Here is a 24,570-nt window from a genome sequence, read left to right as displayed (position 1 = left end):
CATGTTGAGTGGAGGCCGCGGTGAGTGGAGGCCGCAGTGAGTGGAGACTGCCATGAGTGGAGGTTGCGGTGAATGGAGGCTGCCGTGAACAGGGGCTGTGGACCTGATGGTGAAAGAAGACACGTGTTGAATGGGATCCGTGGGGAGCAGGGGATAGGAAGCTTCACCTATCAGGTTCTAGACCACAAGATGAAGTACATTCTTTGCCAGAATCTTTTGTGAGAAAAATGTAAACTTTAGATTTATATAAAATCTGTCTCTTTAAAAATATTAGCAATTAGCAAATTAATTAATGAGCCCAATACTTTGGAGACCAATCTTTAGCTGACTTTTAAACCTGAGACATGGGACTTTTAGTCTGCTCTTGCCTTCCCGGAAGTCAGCAGGAATCTTAACATTGAGTCATTTCCTAGGGAGAAGCGACATCAGGATGGGCTTGAAGAAGCACACTGAGTGTCTGAGCCCTCGTTAAAGCCCAGCTTATGGAAGCATTTGAATTCCGAAACCATTTTAGATAATGTCAAGGAATAGCTGGTTTTCTTAGTTCTGTAATACAATGCTAACAAAAGAATATTAGTTTTTCAGCCTTGGTAGATGCGTCAGTGGACAAACTCTTTCTATACAAACCAAGGGCCAGAGACCGGATTTTCAGAAGCCACACAAAAAGCTGGGTGGAATGAATGCTACAGATTCACATGCAGAACAGCGAGGCCTCGGATTTCCTTTAAAACGACTCGGTAAGAACAATGCAGGCATAAGAACAGAAAGAGAATATTGGACAGTACAGTAAGATAGGCTGCTGTCCACATACCCACCGTGATACTCCCCCACGCTCCCTCAAATAGGCCTTGGTTCTAGGTTTGAGCCACACATGCCACAGACTCAGACATTCTGAGCTAAGGACAGAGGCCTATGGAAACCGCCAAGCTAGGGACTGAGTATACTTTGATCAGAAACAGGGTTGAGGTACAAAGAAAACAAGGTCTTAGTCTTCCTCCATCTTTGCTGTCTATTCTACAGGCAGTGTAGAAACACAGACATAAAGCAAAGCCGTTCTTCAGTGTCAAGAGGGACGTGGTAGTTTACCTGGTTTGTTGACTTAATAAGACTACTATAAACAAAGTGCTGAAAGCCCCAGCTCCCATCATCATATATTTGTTTTCTGACAGTTGTGGAACCAAAACCCGAAATCAAGGTCTGTGACCGCTCTAGAAGGGTAGTATTTCATGCTGCCTCATAGATTCTGGTTGTTGCCAGCAATTTCTAGTGTCCCTTGTCTCGAGGCAGGGTCATCTGTTCTCTGTTAGTGTCCCATGCCTTGAGGCAGCATCATTGGGTCTCTGTTAGTGTTCCTTGTCTGAAGGCAGCATCGTTGGGTCTCTGTTAGTTTTCCCTGACTTGAGGCAGCATTGTTGGGTCTCTGTTAGTGTCCCTTTCTCGAGGCAGGGTCATCGGGTCTCTGTTACTTTTCTTTGTCTTGAGGCAGCATCTTCGAGTCTCTGCTTCTGTTTCAGATTCGATTCACCACAACCTCTACGCTCACCAGAGTCCAGATTTCTTCTTTGTAAAAATACCAGTGCTGAGACTCTCTTTTACCTTAAACCTCATCTCAATTTGATCACATATGCAGAGACCTTACGTACTCGAAAGCAAGTGTTTTTCTGGGAACTGGGTTTTAGGATTTGAGGCGTAACCCATAAGATACAGGCAGAGAGTATGATGTAGCACAGAGACGTGAACGACTGGCAGCCTGGTGCAGGGGTGGAGAATTCATGGAGAAATATACAAGAGGAAAAACTTACAAAGTAGAAATCTTCTATACCAAGAACAAGAGATCATTTTAAACAGCTATCAAAGCAAGTGTGAAAACATGGCTGCCTAGGGCCGTGGTTCTCAGCTTGTTGGTTTTGTGACCCTTCTGAAAGTTGTATATCAGCTATCCTACATATCATATATTTATGTTACAATTCATAACAGTAGCAAAATTGCAGCTATGAAGTGGCAATAAAATGATTTTACGGTTGAGGGAGGTCACCACACCATGAGGGGCTGTATTAAAGGGTCACAGCTTTAGGAAGGTTGAGAACATTTGCCTAGGGAATAATGATAATAATTTCTGTGTGGGGAAGAGTAAAGCATGCAGTGTGAGTGCCCTGAGCTAAGAGATTGGAAATGCGGAGTGGTGCCAGCCTGTAGCATGCTCTACAGACATGGGTAGGACTTGATCTTCACCCCAAAGAAAACAGACATATTTCAAGACTGCTGCAAGCCAGGGATGTGGAAGTCTACTTTTGCAGTACATGAGGTTGAGGAGAGGGAGGCAGAGAGCAACTCGGGGAGATCACTTGGTCAGGAGATCAGGTCCAAGAGAACAAGAGCATGGGCCAACGCCACTGGAAAACAGAGTTAATCAGAATTAAAGAATATGGAAGACTCGTTGTATTTTCTGAATTGTGAAACTGAGTGGGTGATGAGGTCACTACTGATTTCAGGCAGAAAACTTTGAAATTCAGACAGGAAGAGAGGTCAGTTTTGATCTTGCTGAATTGAGGTGTTGGTGGAAGTTTTAGAGTTACTGAGTATGAAGCTGTAAAATTGTCTGCATCCCTTAATGAGGAAGCAGCTGTGTATTACCCAGAAGGCAGAAAATCAGTGATGACGACCTTGGACCTACCTGCTGGAGAATATGGAGCTGTGTGGTGTGCGGAGGAGTCCTTCTGCTTTTTGTTCCATCTGATGTTTTGACTGGGTACACAGTTGGGAAGAAGTGGGAAAATGAAAATGTTAGCTTGCAGGAATGACACATGCTTATAGAGGATCCTCTGTGGGAGCAAGCGCAGTTTGCAGACTCAGAGAAAGCCTTGGATTTCTCAGCAAATGTTGTAAAAGCCATATGGCAAAACACCCACATAAAACCATTTCCTAAGTCACCACATAAAACTATGTCTTAAGAAGTCATGTAATCCAGCACCTTTACCCATGGTTTGTACAGGTTTCTAACAACATCACTAATAGAATCTTTAAAAGGTAACAAAAAGATACAGGTTTGAAACAATTGCTTCCTAATCTTGAAATCACAGGTAAGGAGGACTTTGCATTACTTGGGGTTGAACTTGGGGTCTTGCACGTGCTGGGCAAAGCCAGGTGAGTTAACTCCTACTGAGCTATATTTCAAGTTCTTTAAAAAAGTTATTTTTTTTAATATTTATTTTTAAAAAAATTTTCCAGGCTAGCCTTGAACTCTATAGTCCAGACATATTTTAAGCCAATGATCCTCCTACCTTGGTCTGCCGATATTTGGAAATCCACACCTTTTCCATCAGCCTCAGCTAAGTCTAATGGTTTAGACTGCATTGTGGGGAACTTAATGCAGAACTCCAGGTTCAGAAAATGTGTTTCACTTCTCATTGCTTTAGGTTATCCGATTACCTTCTTTGTTTATTAAGAACATCTCTGTTAATATTTCCATCCAGAGCCTTGAGCATTTGTGAGCATTGTGTTACATTGCTAGCTGTTGCTTCCACAATGGCCTATCGCTTTCTTTGCCCGAAGACATGACGTTCTCAAATGGAAATTTTCAAATGCTGCAGGTAGCTGTTAAAGCAATTAATAAACGCTTAAGTTCCTTCCTGGGTGTAATGAGAGGCATCACAATGAGCAGAATTAGCAGATTCAGCTATCTCTTTCTTAAATAATATTTTTGTTTTTCTGGTTTTCAAGGCAGGGTTTCTCTGTGTAGATTTGGAGCCTGTCCTGGCACTTGCTCTATTGACCAGGATGACCTCGAACTCACAGAGATCCGCCTGTCTCTGCCTTCCAAGTGCTGGGATTAAAGGCGTGCGCCACCTGGCAACCGATATTTGTATTTACCTTTAAAAGTGTCATATACGTATGCAATATATTTTGACCATATCTTCCCCCCCAACCTCTGTCCATGTGCCCCTGGGCCCTAAACTGTCTCCCTCCTGACTTCATGTCATCTAATTATTATTCTTGTTAATGCTGTTGCTGCTGTTCCTCTGATCCTATTGGCACTGACGGTGTGTAAGTGGGTGTGGGACCTTCCACTGGGGCATGGACAACATAACGGTAGCCACATCCCCCAAGAGAAGTGACTCTTTTTTCATCTATTTTTAAACATCTTTAGAAACAAGTTGTAGAATGCAAAGTACAATGTGTGCTTATAATAAAAGAACTTTCATATAACAGCTCCCTGGATGACATACTCCTGAGTGTGACCACAGAGGATGCAGGTTTGCTCCTTGGATGACACACTCCTGAGTGTGACCACAGAGGATGCAGCTGTGCTCCCTGGATGACACACTCCTGAGTGTGACCACAGACGATGCAGGTGTGTTCCCTGGGTGACACACTCCTGAGTGTGACCACAGAGGATGCAGCTGTGCTCCCTGGATGACACACTCCTGAGTGTGACCACAGAGGATGGAGGTGTGCTTCCTGGGTGACACACTCCTGAGTGTGACCACAGAGGATGGAGGTGTGCTTCCTGGGTGACACACTCCTGAGTGTGACCACAGACGATGCAGGTGTGTTCCCTGGGTGACACACTCCTGAGTGTGACCACAGAGGATGCAGCTGTGCTCCCTGGATGACACACTCCTGAGTGTGACCACAGACGATGCAGGTGTGCTCCCTGGATGACACACTCCTGAGTGTGACCACAGAGGATGGAGGTGTGCTCCCTGGGTGACACACTCCTGAGTGTGACCACAGAGGATGCAGCTGTGCTCCCTGGATGACACACTCCTTAGTGTGACCACAGACGATGGAGGTGTGTTCCCTGGGTGACACACTCCTGAGTGTGACCACAGAGGATGCAGCTGTGCTCCCTGGATGACACACTCCTGAGTGTGACCACAGAGGGTGGAGGTGTGCTCCCTGGATGACACACTCCTGAGTGTGACCACAGACGATGCAGGTGTGCTCCCTGGATGACACACTCCTGAGTGTGACCACAGAGGATGGAGGTGTGCTCCCTGGATGACACACTCCTGAGTGTGACCACAGAGGATGCAGGTTTGCTCCTTGGATGACACACTCCTGAGTGTGACCACAGAGGATGGAGGTGTGTTCCCTGGGTGACACACTCCTGAGTGTGACCACAGAGGATGCAGCTGTGCTCCCTGGATGACACACTCCTGAGTGTGACCACAGAGGGTGGAGGTGTGCTCCCTGGATGACACACTCCTGAGTGTGACCACAAACGATGTAGGTGTGTTCCCTGGATGACACACTCCTGAGTGTGACCACAGAGGATGGAGGTGTGCTTCCTGGGTGACACACTCCTGAGTGTGACCACAGAGGATGGAGGTGTGCTCCCTGGATGACACACTCCTGAGTGTGACCACAGAGGATGCAGGTTTGCTCCTTGGATGACACACTCCTGAGTGTGACCACAGAGGATGCAGGTGTGCTCCCTGGGTGATATGCTCCTGAGTGTAACTGCAGATGTGCTAAGTGAAGAGACTCGACCCCTATAGTTTCATATTTAATTAACTTCTTTTCTTTTTTAAAGTTGTGTGTGTGTGTGTGTGTGTGTGTGTGTGTGTGTGTGTGTGTCCAAAGGCTGGAAGAGGCCACTGGATTCCTTGTAGCTGAAGTTGTTAAGGGTAGTTGTTATCTGCCTAATATGGGGGTTGGGAACACAACTCTGGTCCTCTGGAAGATCATTAAATGCTCTTAACTGATGGGCCATTTCTCAAACCCCATCCTTTTCTTTCAGATTAAATATACAATTCCATGTTGACTGGTGTCATATTTTTCCAGTGCTCTTCCTGTTTGCCATACACATTTCATATCAATGACCTCAGAGCAGAAATATGGCGGCTGAACATCGGTCCTTGCTGGTGTTTCCGTTTTAAATGAAGATGGGTGAGAGAGGCAGGAACTCCTGACTGGGTTCCAGCTGTGGGAGATTCTGCACTTAAGACAGAGCCAGCAGCAATGTGTGCTTGGGCGTTTTCACATATTTCCCTCATCTTCAGATGTTTAGAAATATACCTTTGTGCTGTGCTTTGACACAGGGCTGATGTTCCAGGAACATTTGGGCACTGGAGTCAAGTGTGCTGGCTGAATGCTGCTCAGCCTCTTCTTTCTGTCGGGCAGAGACACACATTATCCTGAGGTGCTGTTTCTGTCCCTGACATTTGCTATAGTAACCGCAAAACCACCAAGTCACATATTCTTTCTACTTCCGTGCTTAAACCATATTAGATACAGAAATAAAATGAGGGTATTTGTCCTTCCCCACGGGCTCATTTCCCTTGCTGTAATATCGTGACTCAAACGACAGTCTATTGTATATGCCGACGACAATTCTCTCTCAGGTCACCCATCAAGGATGTTTATTTTCATATCTTGGCTATTGTAAATATTTCTGCCCTGACTACCAGAGTGAAACCATCTTTTAAGCATGGCACATTTAGTTCTTTTGGAAGAATGACCACCGGGCATAGAATCTCTGTCATATGACAGGCATATCTTCAAGGTTTTTTTTTTATTTTTTAAAGAATACTCATTATTTTCCATACTGGCTATGCCATTCAACATTTCTGACAGCATCACATAGGTTTCCAATTTCTGCACATCCTTTTTATGGTGGGGCAGGGGAAGTGTTATCTTTTCCAATTATTTTCCTTTTATTGAAAATAGAATGCTTTCTCACATAACGTATCCTGATTACAGTTTCCCCTCTCTTGACTCCTCCCAGTATCTCCTATCTCTCCTCTAATCTGGGTTCATTCCCTTTCTGTCTTCCATTAGAAAAGAACAGGGCAATAAGAGATAACAATAAAATATAGCAAAATAAAATATCACTTTGAAGTTGGAGAAGACAAACCAACAAAAGGAAAAGAGTCCAAGAGAAGACACAAGAATCAGAGACCGGCTTGTTCACACACTCAGGAATTGCATAATACACTAAACTGAAAGTGTGTGTGTGTGTGTGTGTGTGTGTGTGTTTGTGTTCAGCTATGGGTCTCTGTATCTGTTTCCATCTCTGAAGGAGGTATGAGTATATTGAGTATAACAGATTATCTTTAGGAATTATTGTATCACTACATTTTTTCTTTGTCCTTTTTTTTTTTTTTTTTTTTTTTTTTTTTTTTTTTTTTTTTTTTTTTTAGGTCAGTGTCATTTGGTTTTCCCTTAGGTCCCGGGGCTCTCTGGTCTTTGGTTCTTGGTCACCCAGGCAATGCCAGGTATGGGTTCCCTCTCACAGTTTTGTGCCACCATCACACTAGCGTACCTTGCAGGGAGGACCCCACTGTAGATTAAAGGGTTTGTGGCTGGGTTGGTGTTTACGTTTGTCTTTTGGTAGCCTGAAGAGTACCTTCCTGTACCAAAGATGCCAAAACATAGTGGTGACGATGATGTCTATATCGGAGCCAGTGTGACTTCTCCATGTTCAATGAGCTGTGGGAGTATCATCTTCAGCAAATGGACCTCACTGTCAGTTTGTAAAGAGCAGTCTATTATTGTTTTGGCAACAGCCAGGATTGTTTGGGGATTCCCATGGGAACTTAGCCATTCTGACATGTGTAATCTTAGTCAGTCTGACATGTGCAATATGAATCTGGCAGGCTTCTCTATGAATCAGGAAATTTCAAAGACTGTTTCACCTCTATTGGCAGTTTGTCAGTTACTTTTTTCTCTATCCTGAAGAATGTCTGATGGAATCTTTCATGAAGCACAAACCCTGAAGGACTGTCTCACCTTCTTTAGGCAACTTCAGCAGTCATTTTTCTGTGGGTGTTTCATGTCCAGTTGATCTATCTTACCATCAAGCAGTCCAGGCAAAAGCAGTTTCTTGTCCAAATGGCTAGCAAACTCCATATGGAGTCTCTTCAGTGCCCATCATCCTCTTGAAGTAGATTGGAGCTACCAGAAGCAGACATGTCTCATTGTTATGAAAAGTCCTAAGTTCTTAAAACATTTTAAATGCCACATTCTTTTAGTCTTTGAAAAGTTTAAAGAAAAGCTATCTATCTAAAATATATCTCTGTCAATCAGGATACCTAACTAACATGGCTAAAAGCTTGACATAGATGATTATTTACTAACCTATATTTCTTAATTATACATTACAGTTTTAAATGAGCTGCACAAACACAATACCTTAATCAAGAGCAGAAATATAACATAATAATATTGACCTTAAATTTGTATCAATAAACCAATATCCATACCAATGTAAAGTATTCATCTCCATATCATATCGCTCTCTAAATAAAAATAAAAATTTATAAAAAAATTTGAGAATTTGGACATAGTTCTCTCTAAACTACTTCCTTCTGTTTTGGGGGCTAAAGTAATTTTGGGGTTTGTGGAGACCTTTCAGGGGGTCTTGGCCCATAAAATCACATTAGTCTGGAAGGAATCCACAGGCTCACATCCTCTGTGGAATCAAAAAAAGAACCTTTTTTTCCAAAACAACTTATCCTTAGACCCAAATTCTGAAGTCAAGATACCTTTAAAATATATATGTTGGTTTAGCTTAGCAGTCCCCAGAATCAAATATCTCTCTGTACTTAGCTCAGTCACAGTCAAAAAATTCAAAGAAAACACAATAATATACATAATACTCACTCTCTGCATATATTCCATTTTTACATAGCCTATTTTTCTTTACTCTTTTAATCTATAACTGTCTGTACTCTGTCTCTTTAAAGACTTCATTTTATTTATTTTTTCTATAGCTATTTCTTCTCTTTCCCAAGCCTATGTACATTTATCCAACACTGTGGCCCATTGAGAGGTCTTTTTTATCTGAATTTGGCTTTATTGTGTATCTGCAATCTTTTTCTGACCAGGAGCATCTGAAAATACTAAGGCTGCTTTGCCTTTTGGCTCTGCCCAGCCCAACATTGTGGAGGCATGTTCACTGCCTCTGTGAGCCATGTGTACTGCCCAAGTTCCAGGTATGCAGTGGGTCCATGCTGGGCCACTAAACAGTTTGTAACATGCTGCTCACAAACCCCATTTAAGTGTTCTACCTCCTGAAAGAGTCAGAACTGTTTGTGCTACTAGCATGAACCAGAAAGCCTTCTTAAAGGAGCCGCACAGGTTTACTGCTACTGCTGAGTCAGAAAACCTTCTCTTAAAGAAATTGTGCCTCTGCTTACTTCTAGCAAACAAAGCCCACCCAAAAAATGCTGCTACCAAGAAGCTGTGCTTCACTCTGTTCTTTTGTGTCTAGAATTCCTTTTAAGCTCTCTCAGGTTTTATGTGGATGTACTCAGCCCATGTTGTCTCCAATGTTGTAAATGAATCTTTGTGTGACTGCCCAGGTAGTCAGTTGTCTCTCTCATTTATTGCACATTTTGGAAATTGCTTGATTGTACTTTCTGTTTATTCAAGTAATACTGTTTTTCTTCTCAGGTCTTCAATGGGGTTGAAGACTAGATACTCATAGTTACCTTCCTCTCATGACTTAGTCAAATTATTTCTAATACAAGACTTAGACTCCTAGGAAAGAATAATTATTGAAACCTTTAGTATCTGTTTCTTGTTTGATATTGTTTATGCTGGTTGTAATTCTAATTTTTATACTTGATTTTTTTATTGTATATAGTTTTGTATTAGGCTTAGAACTCTCTTATTTAGACTAAAGGGGAAGGTACTGTGGGAACTCTTTCAGCTTATAGCCTCTAACATACCAGCCCACTTGGACGTGTGTAGTATATAGGAGCAGCAGGCCACTTCCTGCCGCCTGGCTCCCAGTTAGCTTTACCCGAAATAATTACACAGAAACTGTATTCATTTAAACACTGCCTGGCCCATTATATCTAGCCTCTTATTGACTAACTCTCACATATTGATTCAACCCATTTCTAATAATCTGTATCACCACTTGACTGTGGCTTACCGGCATGAGTCTAACCAGCCTCTGTCTCGGAGAGGAGAGCCATGGCATCTGCCTGACTCTGCTTTCTTTCTCCCAGCATTCTGTTCAGTCTATTCCACCTATCTAAATTCTGCCCTATCAAAAAGCCAAGGCAGTTTCTTTATTTGACCAATGAAATCAACACATATAAAGAAGACCCTCCTACACCAGACATGGTCTCTTATACTATGAATGCAGCCACAAAGCTTGTGCTCTCTCTCTTGGCTGCTGGATTTGGTTCCTGTTTCCTGCTCATGCAGAGAACTGTGATCTGTGAGTCTACCTCTAAATAAAGAACCCTTTATCATACTCAATTCTGAAGTAGTATGGGACTACTTTATATCATCCATCTAAATGTTAGGCTCACACTTACCTTATATTGGTTTTGTTTTTAGTGCTGTATCACTGCTTTGAATTTTGTAAATAAATCCATGAGGAAGGACCACCCATATAAGATTGTCAGGGGCCATGAGAGTTCAGCAGGTGACAACTTGTGTCCAGATGTCAACCCACTAGAGAAATGATTATCTGATGGAGGTTAACCCTGTCCAGACAAGGTCTGCAGGACCATAAACTCTGGAAACTGTTGCTCACTTTTATTAAAGCAGCTTTGTGTCTCTCCATTACCTGCATTGCAGTGTGTAATCTCGAGTGATCTGTGTATGTAATCTCATGATTACATCTCAATCCTAGAAGCACATAGATCTGTGGATGGTCAGGAAGATGGCTTTTCATTTGGCTTTATAATTTAATTTTGAGATATATATATATCTCAAATATATATATATATATAGATAAATAGATCTAGTTATAAAGCATGTCCATATATATATATATATATATATATATATATATATATATATATCCCATGAGAATTGTAGACACTTAAAAGTCTGCTTTATTTCTTTTTACTCAGACTAATATCAAAAATAACAATTTCTCCTCAGTCTAACACAAACCGCACACGATTAGTTCACTTTTACCTCAAAGGAAATTCAAGCTAGAGTAAAGCCTTTTTGTAATTAGACCATAAGTTTAAACCTTGCAGCTGTGCACAAGGTCAGAGCTTCAGATGTCCAACCAACGTTACAACACAAAGCCCCCTAAGAAATGCATGCCAGTTATTTGCTTGTCAGTCTGCTTGCAACAGAGCTGTCTCAAAGTTTATCTCACTGGGCACCGACTCCTGCCCTCTGGCCACAGTCTTTGTCCTGTAACCTTGGACCCTTGTGTTGCCATGGTAAATGGCTCAGCTCCTTATCACTTGCTCTAGCAATGTGTTTTTGTCCAATGAGAGATAACTCATTTTTTTTATCACTTCAAAGCTCCTGGGAAAAGAGAGTTTTTAGGCTAGGAGAAGAAGAAGCTAGGAGGAGTTAGAAGTAGGGCAGAAGAATTAGAATAGAATCAGAACAATAAAGAGATTGGCATGAAGAAGTGTGGAGTGAGAGACTCACTTCTTGCCCTCAGATCCCTAGCCTTCCCCTGAATGTAGATTTCTTTCTGAACCCTGAGAGAGCTTGGGGATGACCCTCATAAAAGCTCACGTTATAAGACGTTTTTCATCTATAAATATACCTTAGATTTCATTTTTACTTACTTCTTCTTTAATATATTCCAAATAAATATTCAGTGCCCCAGACATATTTTTACTCATTTGTAAGTCATGTAATTAATTTTTATTGAGGTGTGATCTTATGTATAGCTAGTCTGCCAAAGCCTTTATTAATTCTGAGAATTTAATGTAGATATTTTGTGGGGAAGCTCTTATGTAAATGAGTATTATTCAATATATGTTTCAGGAGCCAGTGCCCATTACTGGAGAATTTACTGATGCTCTGGGTAAGATAAATTTTAACTGAGAGTTGGGAATATTTTTATGAAGCTGACAGAACAAGTGAATGCATGTGCTGAATCTAATGATAAAAACTATGTTTGCATCTTGTATGTCTTCAGTTTCTTTATTAGTTCATCTATTATTTTTCTAAAATATCAGACTGGCAGTTTTGAGAGAATGCCTTTTCTTGTGGTTAGGTTAAAAACTAGTATATTGACAACATGATCTACTAATGACAACATTTGGTCCTTACTTTTCATCTACATGGTATGGCACACATGGTATTTAATGATGTTAGGTTTGCAGTGCATTGTTGAGAAGAAGCAGTACCGATGGCTTGGTTATTAGTTTTCAGCACTGTTGTCTGTTTTCCTCGACACATCTTTTCTAACTTACTGTGGGATTTATGAGGATTTTTCTAGTCTTACCATAAAAGGGATTTTGTATGTACTGTAAGTATTGTTGAATTCCATCAAACGCTTTCCTACTTCTATATAGAGGGTCACCTATCTCATCTTGAAAAGGTTTCTTGCAAATAATGGTGAATTATATTTATGTTTTATGTTGAAATTGTGTTTATTCCTACAATAAAATTTTCTTTATGAAATCTTCATTTAGAAAACTTTTGGTTTTCCTTAGGAGAAAGACTGTTCTGTAATTGTCTGTGATTTCTTGCTGCAGGTCTTCATCAATAACTCTCTATTGACGAGGCGATGGTCAGTACTCCAGCAGCTGTGAACATAGCGTGAATGAAGCACGTGAAAAGTCGTGGATCCCACTCTGAGACAGAGAACACCAAGTGCTGAGAGGAAACATGCAACATTGGTGTGGACAGAGAAATGAAGTGAGCGTTTACAATTTTAAAATAAATAAGTCCCCTTAGGGAAAGCTAAGGAGTTAAGAGAAAGAGTCATGTATGGCCAGGAAGGGTCAGCCAGTTCAGAGAGCTTGAGGTAGCGGGAACTCAAGAACAACAGCCAAATTGAGATGAGGCATTAGTTCAGCATGAAAATTGAAGGGAGATGGTAGGAGACCGAGTGCTGCAGATACTAAGGACATTATGCTGGTGGTTCAAAAGCTTAGCTGTGCTGAAGGGGGCCTGACTGAGTCACAACATGGCAGCTGACATCATGAAGGATGTGGAAAGGAGAAAAATTTACACGGACTGACCAGAAGCAAGAAAGCAAAGATGTTCTTGTCTTGCTTTTTTATTTTATTTTTTTAAATGATCTTTTTTCTTTTACATAACATTCCAAGTCCCTCTCTGTCCCCTCCTCCCACTCCCCCACATTCTCCCTACCCCACACCCATCTACTCCTCAGAGAGAATGAGGCTTCCTATGGGGAGTCAACAAAGTCTGTCACATCACTTGAGGCAGGACCAAGACCTCCCCCCTCCCCCACGTATCTAGGTTGAGCAAGGTATCCCTCCTTAGGGAATGGGCTCCAAAAAGCCAGACCATGCTCTTGGGATACATACTGGTCCCACTGCTAGTGGCTCCACAAACTGCCCATGCCACACAACTGTCACCCACATTCGGAGGGTCTAGTTAGGTCCTATACAGGTTCTCCAGCTATCAGTCTGGAGTCGGTGAGCTCCCATTAGCTCGGGTCACCTGTTTCTGTGGGTATCCCCATCATGGCCTTGACTTCTTTGCCCATATCATCGCTCCTTCCTCTCTCAGACTGGACTCCAGGGGCTCGCCCAGTGCTTACTTGTGAATCTCTGCTTCCATCAGATGAAGGTTCTATGATAACAATTAAGGTAATCATCAATCTGATTACAGGGGAAGGCCAGTTCAGGCACTCTCTCCACTATTGCTAGGAGTCTTAGTTCAAGTCATCCTTCTGGATTCTGGGGAATTTCCCTAGTGCCAGGTTTCTTGCTAACCCCATAATGGCTCCCTCTATCAAGATATCTCTTTTCTTGCTTTCTTTCTTATGTGTATATGTGAATGCTATCTGTTTGTGCACCATATTCATGCACTTGCCTGTGGAGATCAGAAGGCTTTGGAACCCCGAGAACTGGACTTACAGGTAACTATGAGTCTCCTGGTATGGGTGCTGGGAACTGAACCTGGGTCTTCTAAAAGAACAACAAATGCTCTGAATGAGCCATCTCTGCAGTCCCCAGTTCTGTTTTACAATACAACTCGCAGGAACTAGCTAGGGTTCCATTAAGTTGGAAGCTCCTTCTAAGAGAAATGTTTCCAACACAGGAACCCTTGGAAGGCAAACCACACCCAAACCATAGGAGACTGACATTATATTTTGTGTCTTGAACAACTGGAATGAAGATATTCTAAGATGGGACAGAATTGGGGATAATTATTCAGAAGAATGGTATACAGTTAGATGTATGTTATAGAATAAAATTAAAAATTGAGGAGTCCTGTCCATATTAATATTCTTTAAGGTTTATATTCAACAGAAACATTAGAATAGTAGAAGAAGACTTATTTGTGACTTATCTTGGGTATGGTGTTTGTACAGTGAGAAAATGTCTAGTTAGTATTTCACCATCGTTAATTTTTAAGCACCGTTTGACCCAAACAGGTTAGGAAGTGGCAACACCAGCTTCCTGTTACATGCCCAGTGCAGGAAAGTAGCGGTTCTGCTCATTTAGTCTCCTGGGTTTCCGGGTATATTTCTACCATTGCTGTTCACAAGCTGAGAGTAACAGAAAGCAGACTGTTGAGAAATAAATGCTTCAGCCTGAGAATGACATGACTCTCAGCTCACAATGTCTGACTGATCCTTTGACAGGGCCTCACCTATCTTCAAGTAGCAGAAATGCCCAGATCATGGAGTCCCCCAAAACCCACCTAGCAGACTGAGTCCTGTATGTAAAGCACAGGTCCTGTGTTCAAGCTGAAGCTTGGACTCCCAGTCTGTCTGGTGCAGGGGTTGAGAGCACAGAGAGCCAAGCCCAGTTGGGGTGGGAGATTTCCAGGGTTCAGGACCTTGATTGGCTGATATTTGTCTGGGGTCTTGGAAAAAGGAGACTAGGTGAGTCCTGGGCTCAGGGATGTCTGGTGATCTTACCTAATCTTATCTAATGGTTGGGATGTCAGGTACTTCCCTTTAGATATTGGCTCTCCCTGGATGCTGTCAGCTAATGGCTTTCCCTGGAAGCCGGTGCTGCCTGCCATGGCAGCTGTGCAGCCTGGGCCTCATGTGTGGCCAGGCTGCCCTGGGCCCCACAGCCAACACTGGTGAACACAGTTAATGCCTCTGAATTGGATGTTCTCTGAGACATTCTTAAAAGTCTGCTTGTGTGTAAAGAAAGCAATATAATGTTATTTGTGGTGTTGGTTATTACCATATCTGTACTGATTTTCTGCTTTAAATTCCTAATACTTTTTATTTATGCCATTGTTGTTTCTCTTTTCTTTGTTGGGATAAGAAATGTGAAAATGAAGGTTGGGTTATTTTAATTGCCACAGTCCTCTAATGCCATTAGTAGATTAATAGTTGGAGAAGAAAGGACTATGCTGTCTGAATAGAAAATGGATTAAGTCCATGAATAATAGTAATCATATTCTCTTGTCTCTTATTCAGATGACTATCAATTATAAATGTTTCTGTATTGAGTTTTCTATTGTGGATCCAAAAGCATTTGCTCTAGGTATCTAAGTAATTTGTTCTTGGGTTTTAATGAGATAAACTAATTAAAGGTAACAAGAATGAACATATGGGGTCCTGATATGAGCTAGGTAGTATTGAAGATCAGCTTCAATAAGTGTACCACTTACCTCTGTAATTAAAGGGTTAAGAAAGAAACCATCTCTAGGCACCCTGAGCCTTTGAGTCAAGAAAGTTTACCAAGAACAAGATAACCATGTGCAAGCAGATGATGCTTTGCAATTTACATTCTCCTATGGCTACAGTATCTTCCTAATAAAAGGAGTAGAGGATCTTCAGGGTGGGAATGCCCTTTTGAATTGGACTAGGGTGTGTATTAACAGATTTTAGTTGTATCAAGATCTAAATTTGTCTTATTGAACATGTCAAATCCAAGAACTCTTTGGCAATGTCAAACTTCCCTTGGATAAGTTCTAATCTTCTTTCTAATCAATAGCATCTTATAGTAAACTTAAGTAGTTACAAATGTTAACAGGTCAATAAGCTAAGTCTATCATAGATGTTAATAATAAACACACAATTTGTCAAATCACAATTCTCATAAATCCATTCTAATCAAAATACAATAAAATGTTTCTGTGATGGGCAAAAGTCTAATTGCAATGCTGCTTTTAGGTATTTGTTCCTGTCTCTGAGCAGCCGCAAAAACCCTTAGGCTACCCTCCCCTTCTCTGAAGAGGGGCTTCAGTTACTCTTTGTAACAAGTCCTTTTTTTTCCCAGAGGGGAAACCTAGGGCCTCAGTTCTCAGGTTCTTTCAATATTTCAACATTTCAATAGCAGATTGAATATCTCACTGGCAATCTGTATCCCAAAGTATAAAACAGTCACATATTCAATTGGCATTTGGGGGATGGCTCCAAGGTGAACAGGACTCACTAGGTCTGGAAGTTTGCACAGCGAATCCATCAAGAGACTGGGAATCACCGTCACCGTGATCATCCTTCCTTCCTCAGACTGCAGCGATGCTATTAAGTCAGGAATAGGTTCAGGAATAGGAATAGGTTCTTTGTGCTTCTTCTATGGAGTCATCAGCAGCTGTGATGTCATCTGGGCTGGCCTTCTGCTGTACATGTAGTCATCTCATTAAGCTTTATTTTCTTCTTGTGAAAAAAGCACAGATATGTCCTCGACCCCATATTAAGACAGAATCAGGTTCTTTCCATAATCCAGTGCCAGGGTCTTTCTATCTTGCTTTAGCAAAGGTCGCCTTGGTGCCACCCTTTGGAGTGGTGTATTTCTAATGACAAGATATTTTTCATTCTTTGGAAATTGCATGCATTATACAATGTATTTGAATTATATCCATCCCCTATTATCTCCTTCTAACTCCCCCTTTAAGAATATCCAATATAGTTCCTCCCAACTTCATGTCTTTTTAAAAAATTATAATCCAAACATCCAATTCACACTGTCCGTGTATGCTCGGGTATGGGGCCATCCCCTGGGACATGGTCAGCCTACTCTTTGTCACCCCATCCAAACAGTGGCTTTCCCTCTGTCAGCAGGCTTCAACTGTCAGTGGCTCCTAAGTTGGGAATTAGGCTTGGAAGCCAGTGTTCTCATCTATGCTGAAATTTTAACTGTCTGATCTTGTGCAGATGACCGCAGAAGCTACAAGTTCATGTGTATAGCAGCCTCACCATGTCCAGAACCAAACATTTCATAATTCTCATCATCATCATTTGGATTTGCATTCTTTCTGTCTCCTCTTCCACCATAGTCAATGAGCCTTGGGTTGGAGAAGGTTGGTGTAGATGGTCCATCGTTACTGGACACTCATAGTCACATCTTTTCAGCACTTTTGACTAGTTATGAATCTCTACATTACACTATCCTTTTTTAAAAAAAGAAACTTCTCTGATCAAAGTTGAGAGCAGCACAAATCTCTGGGTATAACATAAATATGTTGAAGGCAATTTAATAACATGACCTTTTAGCAATACAATAAAAGTAGGTTCTGCTCTCAAACCGCCCCAGACATGGACTTTTGTTCAAGTTTACAATACAAGACATGAAATCCTTGCTGTGGAGTCTGTCTCAAATTCAAGCAGAAAGTGAGTGGTTAGCCCCGTAATGGTCATGCCACTATTACACCACTAGGCATATCTTGCCTGGCCAGTCTGTACTGTAGCATGCAGAATCCAGTGTTAGGTAAGACTGCTGGTGACTTTTCTTCCCCAGATACCTTCTAGCTCTATGGAAGTTACTGAGAAGATGTAGAGTTCCTGATCAGTTTGAGATTGATTTCTGGAAATCTATTGTCATTCAGAGAATATAATGTGGGCATCTTAATGTTCAAAGTGTTTTTCCCATAAGGGAATTAAAATGCTTTTTTTCTACTTACTGAAAAGAAAACAATGAATTCTAAAACATTTGATAATATCTTGGGACATAGCATTTTAGTGTTGTGGAATACAACACTTACATAGTTGTGGAACTATGTAAAGATGTGTTACATTGGTTTATGATTTGGAATATTACTTTAACTGTGTAAAGATATGTTACATTTGTATCTGCTGCATTTGTTTCACCAGTTCCTGTGGGACCAGCAGTTGTAGAGGTGGCAGAGATACAATAGGAGTGAGAAAAGGAATAGGAGTGATTTACAAGTGGGTGGGGGTGGGGACGGGGCTGCTCAGCTAAAGGAATAGCAAACAGGCCTGAGATGCCGGCTGGACAGAGGTAAGCATGACTGGATACAAATTTTATCATCTGCCCGTTTACTGATAGCTACCATGTTGAGGGTAGGTGCGTAGGCCACTTGTTGGTGCAAAGGCAGGTAAGGTTAGGAGTCTGTAAGTAAGGCATTAAGCTCAGAGATTTTAGGGTCTGTAAAGGACATCTCAGGGGGAACGTTGGTATTCCCCATGGTTAAGAACTTGAGAGAGCTTAGACTCAATTATCTGCAAACATCTTCAAGATCCAGCAAGGGTTGAGAGATGGGTCAGGCCACCCTCAGCTTCATCGGCTCAGAGGGTTGGGACTGGGGCCACTCCGGGTGATAGAGGAACTACAGTCAAGGATGAGAAACAAAATCTCAGTCCTCAGCCATGGGGAATCACCAGAGATGAATGTCAGCAAAAGCTGATTTGTAGAAGGGGATCTTACCATTTGCAGCAATGGAACAGACCCAGGAAGCTGTAAAGTGGTTCGAGTCCAGGGTCCCCACCCATGTCCCCTCAGCCAGCCTGCCCACAAAGAGAGCCTGACCAAGGCAGGCACCAATGTTATCACTGGCTTCAGGTCACCCACCACCACCATGGGGGGCGGTGAGCCGAGGCCATGCAGCTCCCTTGGCAGGTGGGAGATAGACAGATATGCCATGCAGAGAGAGCTTGGGTATAGAGTTTAGAACAGCATAAGAGTGAAGGGTTATGGGGGGAGGGGAGAGAGAAGGGGGATGGAAGAGAGAGAGAAAGAGAAGGGGAAAAAAGGAAGCTGCCTCTCTCCAGAAGAAGGGCAGACAGAGAGACAGAGTAGACAATAGAGGACACTGGAGAACTCCTTGCCTTGGTGGGGAGAAGGGGAGATTGGGAGTGGGAAGGGCTTGTCTCTTAGAGGGACAGGGTACCCAGGTGACAGACCAGGCCAGCAGATTACAACACTGAGTAATGGGTTGGGGATACGGCTGGATGAGTAAAGTGCTTACTGTACGAGTATGAGGGCTGAGTTTTAATCTCTAGGACCCACATAGAACGGGGCACAGCAGAGAGTCTCTAATTGCAGTGTTCTGGCTGTAAAATGGGAGGCAGAGACGAGAGAATCCATGGAAGCTTGCTGCCCGGGCAGACTGGCATATACTAATGAACAACCAAGAGACCTATTAGAGAAAGGTAGATGCTGAGGGTAGCCACGCAGATTTGTTCTCTGACCCCTCCACCTGTATGTGTGCATATGTGTGCACATACATACATACACACACACACACACACACACACACACACACACACAAGTGCACGAGTAACACATCAACAAAAAACTGTTAAACCGGTAATATTAAATTGTACAGATATATCCCCCAAAATCTTTACTCATCTGTGGATGGATGTGGTTGTTTCCACATAGAAGTTCTGTGACTATCCTGGAGTGGGGGCTGACTGTGGTTATCTGTTTATCACATATTCAAACAATTTAAAGAGAGCATAATAGCATACAGTATCAAGATTCTCTGTGTATTTTCCATCTTTATGTGGCTTTACTTTAACCTCTATTTCTTTTATTTTTACTTTTAACTTTTGGCTTTTTGAGACAGGTTCTCTGTATATCTTTGTCCAGAAACTCCCTCTGTATACCAGGCTATCCTTGAACTCACAGAGATCCGTCTGTCTCTACCTCCCCAGTGCTGGGATTAAAGGTGTGTACCACCACACCCAACTACTCTCTTTCTCTCTTTTTTATTTTTTTAACTTTTAGAACTTTAACCTTTAGCCTGTATATATTTTTAACACACTGTAAACCATTTAGAGGTTTTCTTCCTCTTTGAATCTCTCTTTAGTGTATATCTCTCTTTTTCTGACCACATGGGTCTTTAATTTGCTAAGGAATATGGAGAAGTTTTTTACCACAACTCTATGGCGTTTTAAGGTCCTTGCCAGGAAGCAAGCTGCAACAGTGTTTCCATAAACAACACTCAAAAGCTCCTATGGCTTTTCAAAGTCCTTGCAGGAAGCAAGCTGCAACAGTGTGTCCATGACCACCTGCTTGAAAGAGTCAGAGTTTTCCCTGGCAGGTCGGCCCAGAAAGCAGGCATTTTAAAACTGCCCAGCTTTTTTCCTGCTACAGCTGAAAACCGAAATGCTTTACTCTAGTCTTTCCCAAGCTTTCTCAGGCTTTCTGTGGATACAGTTATCCACTGACTAGGCATCATGTGGTACACAGGCATCAGTGATGGTAGGTTGTTTCCCTTCTTTGGATACTTGCATGGAGCCATCTGATATCATGAAAGCTAGTCCACAGAGAGGAAATGTGCAGGTCTGATCCAGTTCTGGGTCTCTGGGTCCTGTGTCTCAAGTCTGGGATGTCTTCAGCAACAGGGACTTAACTTCCACCTGGTGGGGGGCAACCGAGGACAATGGCAATAGCCTATACTGTTTTGGGAGTCTCTTGGACAACCCTGACCAACAACTCAAAGTGGGGTTCCCATGCCTACTGTTGGGGTTTGTGTTACATAGTCTATGATGCTTTGAGGGAAGCATTATCAACCCAGATGAGAGACTTTCATTAAAACTATATACTTATATCTGTACATGAAGTTACTTTTATTATAGTTATTTTTGGTTAGATAGACAATAATAAGGCTTCTTATGACTTTTTTCCCCTTCTCCTCCTTTTTATGTATTTATTTCCCCCTCCTTAATTAAAGCCCCCTCTGTGGTTCCCATTCACGTCCTCAACTCAGTTGTACCTCTCACTATTGCTCCTCCCAACCCATGCACACAATGGCCCCTTTTTACAATTTGGATTCTGCAGTCACTCTAGGTTCTACACGCACATCTGAAGATTTGAAGCTAAGAACCTCAGGTGAGAGGGAGCATTTGGCATTTATCTTTCTGGATCTAGGCTACCTTACTCAGTATGATTTTTTTATAGTGCCATTCATTTACCTGTAAATTTGAGCTTTCCTTTCTCTTTCATTTGAATGGTATTGCATAGTGTATATGTACCACATTTTCGTGACCCACTTGTGAGCTGAAGGGCATTAGGTTGTCTCCATTTCCTAGCTGTTGTGGATAGAGTAACCATGAATATGGCTGAACAAGTATCTGTGAAATAGGATGGTGAGTCCTTTGGATACAGTGGGGAGGGATATGGCTGGGTCACATGGTAGATTCATTTTTATTTTTTAATATTCTCTGTATCGCTTTCCAGAGTGGCTGAACTAGCTGGCAATTCTACCAATATTGAACCTAGGTTCCCCTTTCCCACAACCTTGCCAGACTTTTTGTTTGTTTTGTTGCTCTTTGCAATTCTGGCCAGGATAAGATAATAGCTCAAAGTTGTTTTGACTTGCATTTCCCTAATTGTTATGGATGATGAACATTTTTGGAATATTTCTTAGTTATTTTTTTCCTTCTTTTGAGAACTTTCTGTTTAGTTGCAGGCCTAGTTTTTGAATAGGTCATTTTGTTTGTTTTTTTGGATATTAATTCTCTGTCCATTGTACAGCTGACTAAGATTCCCTCCCATTCCGTTTGCTTCCCTTCACTCAATCGATTGTTTCTGTAGCTATGCAAAAGTTTTTAGTTTTATGAAATCCCACTTTTCAGCCATTGGCCTTAGTTCTTGTGCAAACGGAGCCCTATACATAAGCCCCTTCCCTCCACCTATGCCATGTAGGCACTGCCTATGTTTTCTTTCAGCACCTGCAGGGTTCAGGTTTCACATTCAGGTCTTTGATCTATTTGGAGTTGGTGTTTGTGCAAGGCGATAGATATGGGTACAATTTCGTTCTTCTGCCTGTGAATTTCAGTTTTCCCGGCACCATTTCTGAAGATGCTGTCTTTTCTCTACTGAATGCTTTTTTCTCTTTGCTGAGTATCGGGGGCTGTGGTTACAAGCACTCATGTTTATTTCATTGGCCCACATGTCTGCTGTGCCAGTATTGTTATTATTACTATGGCTCTGTAATATTTCTGAAGATGGAATGATAATACCTGCAGCATTTTTCTTTTTGACCAGGATTATTTTAACTACCCAGGATATTTTGTGGTTCCATATGAATTTTAGGGTAGGTTTTTCTTTTTAATTTCTGTGATGAATGAGGTGGAGATTGGGATCGGGATCACACTGAATCTGTAAATAGCTTTTGATAGAATGGTCATTGTCACACTATGCATCCTAGCAGTCCATAAACACAGAGTATGTTTTCTGATGTTTTTATCTCTTTCTTCAGAGATTTAAATTGCAGAGGTACTTTACCTCCTTGGTTAGGTTTATTCTTAGTTTATTCTCTTGGAGACCCTATGAATGGTAACATGTCCATGAGCTCTCCCTATGTGTGCCTGTTGGTGGTGTATTGAAAAGGTGTTGATTTGCATACATTGATTCTGCATCCCACTAATTGCTGAATTTATCATTTCTAAAAGTTTTCTAGTAGAATCGTTAACATCTCTAATGGATAGTCTCATATCATCTAACAATGGGGATGGTTTACTTCTTTTCCTATTTCCATCCCTTTAATTTCCTTCTCTTACCTTTTTGTTCCAGCCAGCACTTATAGCACAATATTGATAACGAAGTGGGATTTTAGACATCCCTGTCTCATTCCTGACTCCAGTAGGGTTGCTTCTTGTTTTTCCCATTAGGAGGATGTTGGCTGTGGATTTCTCCTAGGTGGCTTGTGGTACATTGGGCCATGCTCCTTCTAGTCCTACATCCTCTAGGACTTTTTGTCATGAAGGCATATGGGATTTTGTTAAAGGCTTTTTCTGAATCCATTGCAGTGACTGCGATTTTGGTCTCTCCATCCATTTATGTGGTTTATTACATTTATTGACTTATGGATGTTGAACTCTCCTTTAACTTCAGGGATAAAGACAAACTAGATGGTGGATAATCTTTTGGGTGTGTTCCATCTGCAAGCATTTCTTTGGACATTATTGAGTCCATGCTCATTGGGGATATTGATCTGCAGATTTTCTTTGTTGTATTGTTATCTGGTTTTGATCTTAGGATGACACTGGCTTTCGTGAAGGACTCTGGTCATTGTCATTCTTGTTTTTCCAAATCCCTGAGTTACATCACTAAATGTATTTATGCATTATTTCTGATTTTGGTTTTTTGACTTGTATTCTTCCTGATTTCTGGGTTTTAGTAATAGTTATACTAGCTGAATAAAAGGACTTGGATTTAGTTTGTTCTTGTTTTTCCAAATTCTTGAATTGTGTTGTTAAATCAATTGTTGGTATTTCTTTCTGTTTTTTTCTTTTTAATGTAGGCACTTGCTATCAATTTATCTTGGAGACGGCTTTTATGTGCTCCAGAGATGTTATGGTGTGTCTTCATTTTAATTTAGGCCCCAGAGATTTTTTATTTTGCTCTTGTTTCTTCTTTGACCCATTCATCGCTCAGTAATGAGTTGTTTAATCACTGTTTATACACTTAGTAGAGTTTTATTTGATGCCAATTTTAAGTTTTATTGCATACTTGTCAGATAGAAAACATGAGATTATAGACAGAAAATGCTATGCAAAATCTCTCAGTTCTAGGGATTAGAGATATAGAACATGTGGTCTAAGTAGCATATAGCCAGGACAATGGCCTCTCTGAAGCCTGCTCTATTTCACTGTGTAACAAACTCACCTGCTGCACGGTACACTTTGTGTGTTTTACCTGAATGCATTTAATGAATTTCTCAAGGTTCAGGGAGCTGAGTTGAGTTGAGAGTCATCAATACTGTGGGATATTGAAGACTAATTAGTACAATTAATCAGTAAATAAACAACTATGAAACCTAATAAAATTAAAGTTAATATTATAAATTGCATTAGATCTAAGTGTGTATGTACAGCATCTTAGATTTCTTCTATATTCTTATTTTAAGCTTTAGAGAGAACAAGATGGTTTCCATATTATCAAATTTTGTCTTTTATTCAGTTTTTATGTACACCGACATGCTTTTAATAAAAAGAGAGGCATTAGGAAGGGACTCGTCATATTCATGAAATATTTCTTTTCATATACTATGACTGTCTTGGTTCCTGAGAATTGACATTTCTAACATAAAATGGAGAGGGGATGTACTGATGCATGAAGTTTTTATTTTTCTGAAATTAATCTACTTCGGGCTCTCGTGTGATAACGTGGGTGGAACAAAGGTTGCTCACACTGTCCCCGCACACACAAGGGAAACAAAATGGGGGTAGAGAGGAATTGGGATAAGCAACATAAAATTAATAAAAATCCCAAGCAGTACCATAGCAAGTACACAGGAGGAGAGATGTGATATTTTCCTGTAGCTGTGGTTATAAAGCAAAGATCATGTGAAGTGGAGCATCAGGAGCTCTTTCACTCAGACACACGGACTTAGCACTTGGGCTCCTCCGCTATTCGACCTTCTCTCTTCTAATTTGCAAAATGGTTTCCCTCTTACTTGGGCAAATTGTAAATAGCTCAATTTTCCTTTATCAACTTATAATTTAAGAGGTTAAAGGTTTATGAACCTAACTGTCCTCATTAACGTGAG

The 24,570-nt window shown here is 41.3% G+C and overlaps 1 long non-coding RNA gene across 1 annotated transcript in view; it reads left to right on the top strand.

The window, feature by feature from the left end:
- The first annotated feature begins 610 nt into the window (after window positions 1-610).
- Window positions 611-24,570, top strand: part of LOC148118829 (uncharacterized) — a 42,010-nt gene continuing 18,050 nt past the window's right edge. The window contains exons 1-2 of the long non-coding RNA XR_015735782.1: window positions 611-737; window positions 12,423-12,585. This is a non-coding gene — a long non-coding RNA (uncharacterized LOC148118829). The remainder of the gene's footprint in view (window positions 738-12,422; window positions 12,586-24,570) is intronic.

Source organism: Myodes glareolus, chromosome 20, assembly GCF_982192425.1.
Source record: "Myodes glareolus chromosome 20, mMyoGla1.1, whole genome shotgun sequence".
Taxonomy (NCBI): domain Eukaryota; kingdom Metazoa; phylum Chordata; class Mammalia; order Rodentia; family Cricetidae; genus Myodes; species Myodes glareolus.
Note: the sequence above shows the minus strand (reverse complement) of the source record. Positions and strands in the feature narration are given on the sequence as shown.